A 10,512-nucleotide genomic window follows, 5' to 3' on the forward strand; every position below is an offset into this window, starting at 1 on the left:
ATGAGCAATCCAAAAAAATACTTAGCTAAGAAAATTCAAGTATACTCCTATAAGGAGAAGAAAGTTATTCTTAGTTTGTATATTTTGAGCTTTGGGCTAAAGGTTAGCAGCATCCTCGTGCGCGATGGCCACCATAGTTTTGGTCAGCTTGGTTTGGAACATGTGAGCACTATGCATACTGTGGTGTGCCTTCTTATATTGGGCCATTCCGGGATGAGGGTATGAGACCTAAATACTATTACTTCTCAATTCTCATGGTTCGTGAGTATCAAATTGCCTAGTGACGGAAAAGAATAAGATGTAGGGCTGTAGGCGATTTTGTTCTTGGTTGTTAACTTGAATGATGTACAAAGACAGTTCAAAGACTTAATAGGGCTGGCTCCCTAAGAACCTTCTGAAGAAAGGTCATTCTCATTCATAACTATATGGAAAAAAAATAGAGTTAGATCGTATCATCGATCTACTGGTAAGATACAAATTAATTACTATATATGTACAAAATTTGTCAACATTGTGACAAATTCTGTACATTCATGGTTCCAGTAATTCTACTATAGCTTGTGCACCATGAATTGTGAATTGGTCATCTCAATAGAAACCTTAAGCTATATTAAGGCTCAAGCATGAAATATTTCTAAAAAGAACCATAGGTCCAGATAAATGTGATTAACATCAAACATTTTCATTGCGCATGAACTGAAGCATGTCACCATTGGCTTAAATCAATACATGAAAATGCAATATACAGTAATACAGCTAACAGCAAGCATAGGAGGAGTGAGTAGAAAACCAGGTCAAGGACAGCTTGTAAAAATTAGGTTAATGCTCACGACTTGAATCCATTGATTTACAATTCTCAATTGTGCTGAAATTGGATTGTAAGTAGAAAATGATCAAATTACATACTCTTCAGACAGATTAGGGCCAAAAGGAATGATCAGGAAGATAAATCAGAGCTGACCGAGTCATTACTTACTGTATCCAACCCCTCTACTAACCTTCTCTTAGAAGACTTTGTTCTGTAACACCATATCTCAAAAGCTTCAGTTAAGTCAGGATAGCCTAACTGTTCAGATTCCATCCAATCACCCAGTATATCAGCCTGGTCATTTGATGGCAATGCTACTATAACCGAAACGATAGCTCCCTGGATGCCCTGGCATAGGTCTTCATCCATCCTGTAGGGGAAGCCTGTCTCGTCATTGCCCACAGAATCCAGAAGAGGCTTCATTTTCTGAATATAAGGAAGCCATGTCTTCAACAATTGCATCCTACATGCAGAAGGCAAAATTACAGCGCCATAGCCCACCGCATCCAAAACCTTTGCAGTAATCTCGATAAGCTTAAACTTTAAACTCCACATGACAGATTCCAGCTTTGGGTGTTCAGCCATGCTTAGTATGAAGCTTGATAAATCAGCCCACTTCAAGACAAAATCTCCCATTAAATTTATCTTTGGAAGCAAATTGCATAACCATTCAAGACCACTTAGATTGTGCAACATATTATTCTCAGAATTTTCAAAGGAAAGCTCAGAGTGTGATAGGAGTGATGAAAATTCCTTTTGGAACATCATAAACATCTGAGAAAGACCCTTTCTTATCTCAGATCTTACTTCATCATCAGCAGTAACTAGTGGGGTTTCTTCATCTTCCCCTAGCATATACTCTATCTGCTCTTGAGCGGAGATCCTAATTTCATCCCCAAATGGAGGGCAAGGGGGAGAGATGGACATGGCATATCGAACTGCAGCAAGAAATACATTTTTGGTAGAATTTGGATCTAGAGGCTTAAGCCGGGCCAAAATAGGCAAGGCTATATCACCGAGTTTAGGCACAATTCTTAATATCTCCTCCTCTTCCTTGTCTTCCCAAGGAACAGCTTCTAAGTAATCAACACAGGTTTTCGCAATTTCTTCACATTGTAAAGACACTGCTACCTGGAGAACACCAAGGGCTGAATTTACGCTTTTCCATGAGTCAATAAGTGAGCTGGCAGGAAGGTGAAGGTGGTTCAAGAGATGAACATAGTGATCATAGTCAACAACTGAGCAATGAACTTCAATGCAAGAACCAAAAGTAGGGGACAAGAGCTGATCCGCAAAAAATTTGCTCTTTCCTTTCAAGACGGAAGGTTTAAAAAAGAAAATTCGTTGGGTTCCTTGCTCACTAGTTCTCAAGCAAACGGCAATGTCTTTGATATTATGATCATCTCTGGGTTCACAGCTCTTTTCTACTGCAGTTTCATCCATATGTTGTGAGAAAAGTCAAAATGACTCATACTTGTGCAGCTGAAATGAAGTACGGGTGCCATTGACATCAGAAAACTACATAAATCATGCAAATCAATGTCCGGAAATAGCGTCATATTTACAGCTATGATATTCAAGTCCCTAGCTAATTCGCTATACCAGAAATGGAATCCAGGGTTTCATAAATGGAGATACAGCAAAAGTAAAAAAGACATACTACACGTTACATGTCTTATCTTTTCAAGTAATGCAAATAGTGTCACCCAAAGTTGTACTAAGGAGAAAGTGTTCCATAAGTTATGAATCTTAAGATCATTATTTTTAGTTGTTTGTAGATAGTTTGCAGATTAAATTGATTTAAGTACATCATTCATCAATTCCTAATTAAATTAAGTTCATAACAACGAGAAACACAATTCACAATACAGATAACACGATCAACCAATTATCAAACCTTTCAACAGCAATCATTACTTCAATTCCATCTAAAAATACACAATGGTAACAATATATCAAGTTTCTCCACCATTATTGATTCATACTAGCATAATAACTTTACCAAATTAACATAAAATCAGTCACATACACAATATAAATCAGTCAATCAATTAATTCATAAGCATATAAATCAAACAATTGAACCCATTATATCAACCTGATTGATTAATAAACAAATTCAAAGTTCAGAAAGTCGATCAATTAAATAATAAAACAATCGAACGACTTAACAGACAGAGTAAATAAATCACGAATTCACCTAAATATGTTCAAACTTTTATTCAGCCAAACCCTAATTCCTAAATAAATCCAAAGTTGATACCCAAATTTTACAAAAATTGTATTCAATTAATAAAGTACAAAAGCTCTGAAACAAATCTGGAAAAAAAAATGAAAATGAAATGGAGGAGAGAGAGAGAGAGAAGTACTAACATAAAAATGGCGCGGCGATTTTGCGAATTAGCGGTATTGCTGGTGGCTGTTGGCTGTTGCGGTAGAGCGGTCTTTACGGTAGTTTACTGTAGTGAAGAGAGTATTTGTATAGACTATAGACTTGAGGAGAGTCGTGGGGCTTGACGCTTTTTCAGCTCAATGGAATTAAACTAAACTAAATTGATTTAAGGTACATGAGGCCTGTTCTGATACGATTATTTTCAGTTCAGTTAAGCTCAATTCTAATAAGTTTAATTCAGTTCAGTTCAGTTCAGCTCTAATAAGTTCAGTTCAGTTCAGCCAATCAGAACAGGCTCGTAGTATTAAAAAAAAAAAAAAAAAAAAAAAAGCTACTCTTTCTCCAAACAAACTCCTCCTAACTTCCTAAACGTGTTAGGGTATGTCAAGAAATCCTAAAGTTAATGTCCAAATGTCTCTTAGCTCCGCCTTGCAAATAAAGGTTTGTCTAAGGGCTCCACCTTAATGTCTGATAACTCGTCCTGTAAAAAAAGAGAAGGTTAGCTACCTTGGGGATGCGATCCAGAAAAATCCCTTTAATGCTTAAATCAGCGAATTGTACTTTTTAGAAAGAAAAAGAAGAGAGAGCTGGAGAGAGAAAGAGAAAGATTCGAAAAAAGTCTCAGTCATTAATGAATGATGAACTATTTATAGATGTACTTTTCAGGTTACATACTTATGCTTGAGTGGACAAATTATGGGCAAATTCGTACTTTGTAATGATTAATAATGGGTTGGATCATGAAGGGGTATTTTCATCGTTTCGGGTGCACTGGGCTTATGATATGGACTAGGCCCAAACAGCAGACAAAATTGAATTGAATTAAAAATAAGTTTCCATAATTAAGGAATAAGACCTTATTATATTAAGTCCTATTCTTTTGAACTACTTTATTTTGCTGAAATCTGCTCTACTCGTTAAAGCCCACTCTACTGACTCAATCTGCTCTGTTCGGCTCTGTTGAAATCTATTTTGCTTTATTTTCCCAGAATCTCAAAGAAACACAGCCTTAGTGTATTACGAATACCTATTATGGCTATTAAGAGTAGTACTTTTTGTCTATTTATAACACGTATTTTGATTATTAAAAAAAAATTACTTTTAATGGAGTAAAAACATAAGGGTCATGAACAGATAAGGGATAACTTTACTAATAATTGAACATATACACCTAAAATTTTTAATACGTATTGACTTTTAATGGAGTAAAAAATAAGGGTCATAAACGGATAAGAGATAACTTTACTAGTAATTGAAAATATACACCTAAAATTTTTAATACGTATTGACTTATTGCATATTTATAGGGTTTTATTTGTAGACTTTTTACTCCATAAAGAATTACACTCGATTTTTTGGAGGAGAAAACAGCTTGTTAGAGATTATAGATGTTAAGATGTATAGTTCAATCCACTCTTAGCTTGTTACTAGTCAACATTGCCAGTTTAAGGGTACCTTCAGGCTACTGAGCTAGTCAAGTACTCAAGTATGATGTTATCAAAGTTAACAAGGTCCAAACATTCTTGGTCTTCTAGCATTTGATAAACAAATTAATACTCCAAGTCCTCTTTAATCATTATCTAAGGTTATAGCCTCATCAAATTGAATTATGATGTTTGATAGGCAATAAGAAATCTATGTGATAAAGAAGATGTTCGAAACTAGCGACCAATAGTAAAAAGTCTTCTGCTTTTTTCCAACTCAATTGTAATAAAATGATAATTATGTGAAAATTAATTATTTTTTATTTCTTATACAAAGTATAATAACCGCTAATTAAACGTTTAAATCCACAATAAAAATGCATCTTTCTTTTGACACTCCATTATTTCTTTCCTTTATTGACTTATCGTTTAGCCATGTTAAATTGAACATACGCTACTAACTAGACTGAATCATAAGCTTTCAAAAAACCAATATAACAACTAATTTGAGATGGAGTCACAAGAACATCCACGTTTTTGTTTTAGCCTTTTCTTTTACTGTGCCTTTTTAGTTTTTACCCTTTTATTTGTTATCTTTCTCAAGAATTAAAAAAATTACCCCAATAACTTGGTTATTTGTAGTACTAAAAACGGTAGATGGGTCAAAAAAAAATGGACCGGGCTGTAGTGTAAGTAAAGCTAGCTTAGACATTCTCTGGCAATGACAGGTCTGCTAAATGTGAAGGATGAAAAATTAAGTGTCGGGCTGTCTTTGGGCTTTTTTAAGTGGGTGGGGTCCACCTCGTTTGGACCCATAACATTCCTTTGGAATTTGGGAGTTTGGGACACTACACTGACTCCTTCTATCATTGGATCATTAGCGCCTCTTATTTTGTTCACCTAATTATACCAATCCATTATTAATCTCAATTAAATACTCCCTTTTTTTATTACTCGTACTCCCTATTGTTTTTGTTTTTGGATTAAAAGAGAGCCGAATGAATAAGCGATGTAAACAAGATTTTATCTCAAATCTCAAATATTTTAATCAATTTTGACCAACTAAGCTAGTTGATCAAATAGTGAGGGAATAACTCAAGTGCTTAGCGTAGCTCTCTCACATGTCTGTCTGGCTCTCTACTACCACACACACACAAACAAGTTAAAAAAAAAGGAAAAAAAAAAAACTAGTTAATCTTCCATATATATATTTTTTGTAATTTTATATTTTAAAACCATGAACCCTAGCTTCACCTTAGTAGGGATCAAACAAATTGGAACTACATCTTGGTTCAACATTTTATCCATAAATATCACTTAAAGCGTGACTCAAAATACATTAGGTTGTAGCCTTGTAGGCTAACATGCAAGAAATGGTTTCAAACTTTCAAATCTCTATAAAGTAGGCAGCAAGTCTTTGTATGTACAAGTTGAATTAGAGATTAAAACTGATTAAATACTTTGATCTATTCTATTAATCATTTCTTCATCTTCCTAATCATAAAAAAACATTTAACCACTATTGTTTTATTTGTGTCAATTTTTTAGTAAAATTATCTATTATTTTTTTTAGTAAAATTACCTCCTTTTTTCTTCTTTTTTTTTTATTTTTTTTTTTAATTTTTTTTTAATTTTTTTTTTATTTTTTTTATTTTTTACGAAATTTGGCTTCATGAAACCTAGACCTTAACATAGGAGGAAAATAGATTTGGCCTTTGATCCTATTATTGCCAACTTTAACTTGTTTTTATTAAGTGAACTTAATTTTACTACACAATTCTAATTGTTTATTGCCTATTGGTGGTAATAGGAGAATGAAGATGCCTTTTTTTTTTTTTTTTGGGAGCTTAAAGTTTTAAAAAAATAAAAATAAACATTAACTTATTTTTGCTACAATGTATTTTATTCAGTTAAGGAGCATAAAGGCATGATTAAAAATATAAGTATCAAATTAGTACTAAGTTCAAAATTTATACAAAATGACAACCGGCTTTTAAGTGAACAATTGTAAAACAATTGTAATAATTGTACATTTTAGCCTTACTTGATAGCTTTTATCCAAGATTTCATAATCATAGTTTTGTTCCCTTAATTAAAGATTTAATTTTGTTTATTGTCAACATTGGCCCAAACGATGGTAGTGGTGGCAACTGGCAAGGAGGGAAGGATGATATTCTGAGCAAAAAGGGAATGACGTAAAGTAGACACTTGTAATAAGTTTTCTTTAATTTATTAATACTTCCTCCATTCTATTAATATTGCAACAATGGACTTTTTGCACTATTCATCACTCTTGTTTGACCATATAATATGAGTTATACGTTAAGCAAAATATAGTCAAGTGAGATCTTGTTGGATTCGTCTCATAAAATACTTTCACAATATCAAGTTTTTATAATTTTTACTCTTACACAATTATAGATATTTAGCAGATAAAATGTGTTTTGGGATGCGTAATTTTCTCCTTCTTGCAATATTAACAGAACGGAGGAAGTAAGGTTTTTTTTAAAAAAAATTGGTTCGAATTTCTTTAGAACTAGTATAATTGTATAAATGTAATAATATTATTTCTAACAAATCACTAATGCTTTGGATTTTCTTTAGCTAATCTGATTATTATTGTTGTTGTTGTTGTTGATTGAGTGACCAAATTAACTAGGTTAAGTCGCATTTTTATTTGATCATTGATCTAGGATTAAAAGGGATTGTAAGAAACAAGGATAGTTGATATGTAACTCAATATTCAATGGTCCACATTCTCCACAACATAAATAAACTTGGCCAATAACTATAGTATATTCTTTTCAAACTAATGAAATCATCCTTTTCTTTCCAATAGCATTTCCATATTCTTTTCCCCAAAAATCACATCATTTATGAAAACAACAAAAAAATAAAAAATAAAATAAAAAAGGGTCAAATACATACTCCATATTTTGTTGTTAAATTAACAATTACAAACTAGTCTATGGAAAAGGGTCAACTGATACACTCATTATATACATGCGCTACCTCATTAGATTAGATCGAGCCGTGAATATACACATGGTCAATTTAGAGTGCAGTATGTGCACATGTAATGAATTGTATACAGTACTACATTAATACATTATTAAAATTGAAGATTTTTTATAAAACGGTTGTAGACTTAGCTTACATAGGATATATGCGATTGGAGAAGAATGGAGAAACTAGACCTGGTATAATAATTTGAGAGATTACTCTTCTATAGCCAACAATTCTTAGTGCACAATTTTACTTAGACTAACTCTTACTTTCCTTTTATAGGTATGTCTAAACTAACACGTTTTCATATTCTCCCCCAAAATCATCCAACATCCATTACAATTAGTATCAGTTAACTTTCAACATTGGAGAGGAATTTTTGCTGAATGGACTTTATATATACAAACTGTAAAGTATCTATCATTGACTTGATGAGAAACTATATATTATGCTTAACCAATGAGAAATTGACTTCTTTTCCAATCATGCAAATTTAATTAAAAATATTTTGACATGGAAAGATAAAACACATTAAAAGTAGAAGCATTCTAGGCAAACCATATCTTTGTAATGGGATTTAATTTGGCTTTTAACCAACAAAATAAAGTGAAAAAGGAAACTTTGCCTAGCTTGTTTAATTCATTTTTTTTTTTTAAATTTAGTGTAATTTTTTTTTAATTATTTTAATTTTGGTTTTTTTGTAAGTGATGACATTGCTAAATCTTTGATGCCGTTGACCTCATTCTCAACGGCCATGATGAGGCGTGTGGTGTTATAGGGAGACAGAATTATAAGCTTTTTTGCAAGCTGAAAAAAAAATTAGAATCTTTTCTCCTTTTTTCATCTTTTTTTTCCAAGAATAATGGGCCAACTTTTTTTTTTTTTTTTTTTTTTTGAAGTGAAAAAATGGGCCAACTTTGGAACTACGGTATAAAAATGATGATTAAAAGTCATCTTTTTTTCACCCTATGATCATTTATATTATGGCTTTTTAATTTATTTTTTCTTCCACCTTAGGGGAAAAAAAAAATAAATAAAATTAAAATCCAAATTAACATGGGTTTTCTTAGGTTTTGGATAGGCAGACATTCATAATAATTGTTATACAGCAAAATTTATAACAAGCATAATCTAATAAAATTTAAAATGCCGGTTTTAAAGGTCCTTCAATCATTTATTTGTTTTAAAGTATGCTTCAATTTTCAACATCTTAATCATGGAAAATATAATAACATTCAATTAAATGGGCCTTTTTGTGCATAAAATTATTGGACAGTTTCAAATCTCAATTGGTCAAGTTGATAAGATTGATCATACTTGTATATTGTTTATATGCTGGAAGGCCAAATTCTTTTAAAAGGAGAGGGGGGTGAAAATGTGAAATAAAGGGTGTGTTTATAATGTTAAGATATGATTTGAGAGAGGGAGAGGTGCTTAAGTCAATATTCTCATACATGGAAAAGGAGATTATGTTTTTGGGGACCATTTTTTATACATAAATGATGAATGTAACTTATTTATGAATTTCAATGATCAAAAGCACATACAAGTAATAAAACTTCCTCATACATGACACCTAGATACAATCTATCAAACATTGATTGACCCCCAAGCTGATAAAAAATAAGCCGAGGAATATAATAAACTCAAATTTTCCAACTCCTAATGAGACATGATTCCATGAGGGCAGTGCAAACTCCTGAAACGCGACTATATAAAGTAGCTAGCTAGCTACTAATTGAAGATAATTCACATTTGATTTCAATTAAACTATACGCCAAGTGAAAGAACTTTCATTCGTACATCATACATTGTAAAATATTGCGAATGCAAAATTAGACTATATCGAGAAATGAAAGCATATACACAACATGAACACGAGCATGTTCCTTCAGCCAATGCGTTTTCAATCGTACGTATGAACTATGCATGCTCTATCTCCTTTTAGAGGAAGTGCCTCGGATGCCCTTGACTCTTCTATAGTCCTATGCACACATTATTGATTATTATAGCGAAATATGCTCCTAGTTTTTCTTTAGTGGACTTGTAATTGTTAGTGTTTGTATTTTATATATCATTAACAATTCCCTTTATTTTTACCTTTTACTATTATTGGACTAGCATGGACCAATAACCTGTTTGCTACATATTAAACTGGTAAGAACCCTGTACAAATTGGAATATTTCATACTGTACAAAACAAAATATATACAGCAGTATTGCTAATAAAGGGGAGTCAAATAAAAATATAATAATTAATAACATATACGAAAATAAAGTACAATAATTCAATTTTGTCTATATGAAAACACTTTGACTGATTTAGGTGCATTATAATAATTAAAGTTTAAGATGAAAATGAAGATTAAATTATAAAATTTCTGGAAGTTTTTTTTTTTTTAGGAGTGACGGTCTACATCTCCTAGCTAGCTTGAAAATTAAGAATTGACTTTGTTTTTGCCAATGTTTTTCGGTTGATTCAACTGTCTTCTTGTTCTAGCTAGCACATTTCTAAATTAATGTATGATTTATATTAGTTGCTTTCATTAAATTGAATTAGTAGCTTTCTTCTTATCTTCTAGAAGAAAGTAGATTCATCACAATCTAGCCTCCAATTAAAGTGATTACAAGACAATACCACTTTGCTTCTAATATTATTTATTTGTACTACATACATAATACGGAGTAGCTAGTTAAACTCGTTTTAGTAATACTACTCGCGCGTATTATATTAATTTGCTTAATATTTCCTCCATTTTATTATATATGCATCCCGTATAATGTATGCTTAATTTATTTAGTAATACAAAATAAAAATTAAAGATTGATTTATTCAAAATAAATAATTACCAAGTACCATGGAGTTTTTACCGTCACGAGTA

The 10,512-nt window shown here is 31.9% G+C and overlaps 1 pseudogene across 1 annotated transcript; it reads right to left on the minus strand.

The window, feature by feature from the left end:
• Positions 1–778: 778 nt before the first annotated feature.
• Positions 779–3,303, minus strand: LOC145579305 (BTB/POZ domain-containing protein At3g05675 pseudogene; annotated as a pseudogene). The gene is made up of 2 exons (XR_014099116.1): positions 3,182–3,303; positions 779–2,290 (listed from the first exon to the last, which is right to left on the minus strand). The product of XR_014099116.1 is annotated as a BTB/POZ domain-containing protein At3g05675 pseudogene (transcript).
• Positions 3,304–10,512: the final 7,209 nt, after the last annotated feature.

Source organism: Chenopodium album, chromosome 2, assembly GCF_948465745.1.
Source record: "Chenopodium album chromosome 2, dcCheAlbu1.1, whole genome shotgun sequence".
Classification (NCBI taxonomy): Eukaryota; Viridiplantae; Streptophyta; class Magnoliopsida; order Caryophyllales; family Amaranthaceae; genus Chenopodium; species Chenopodium album.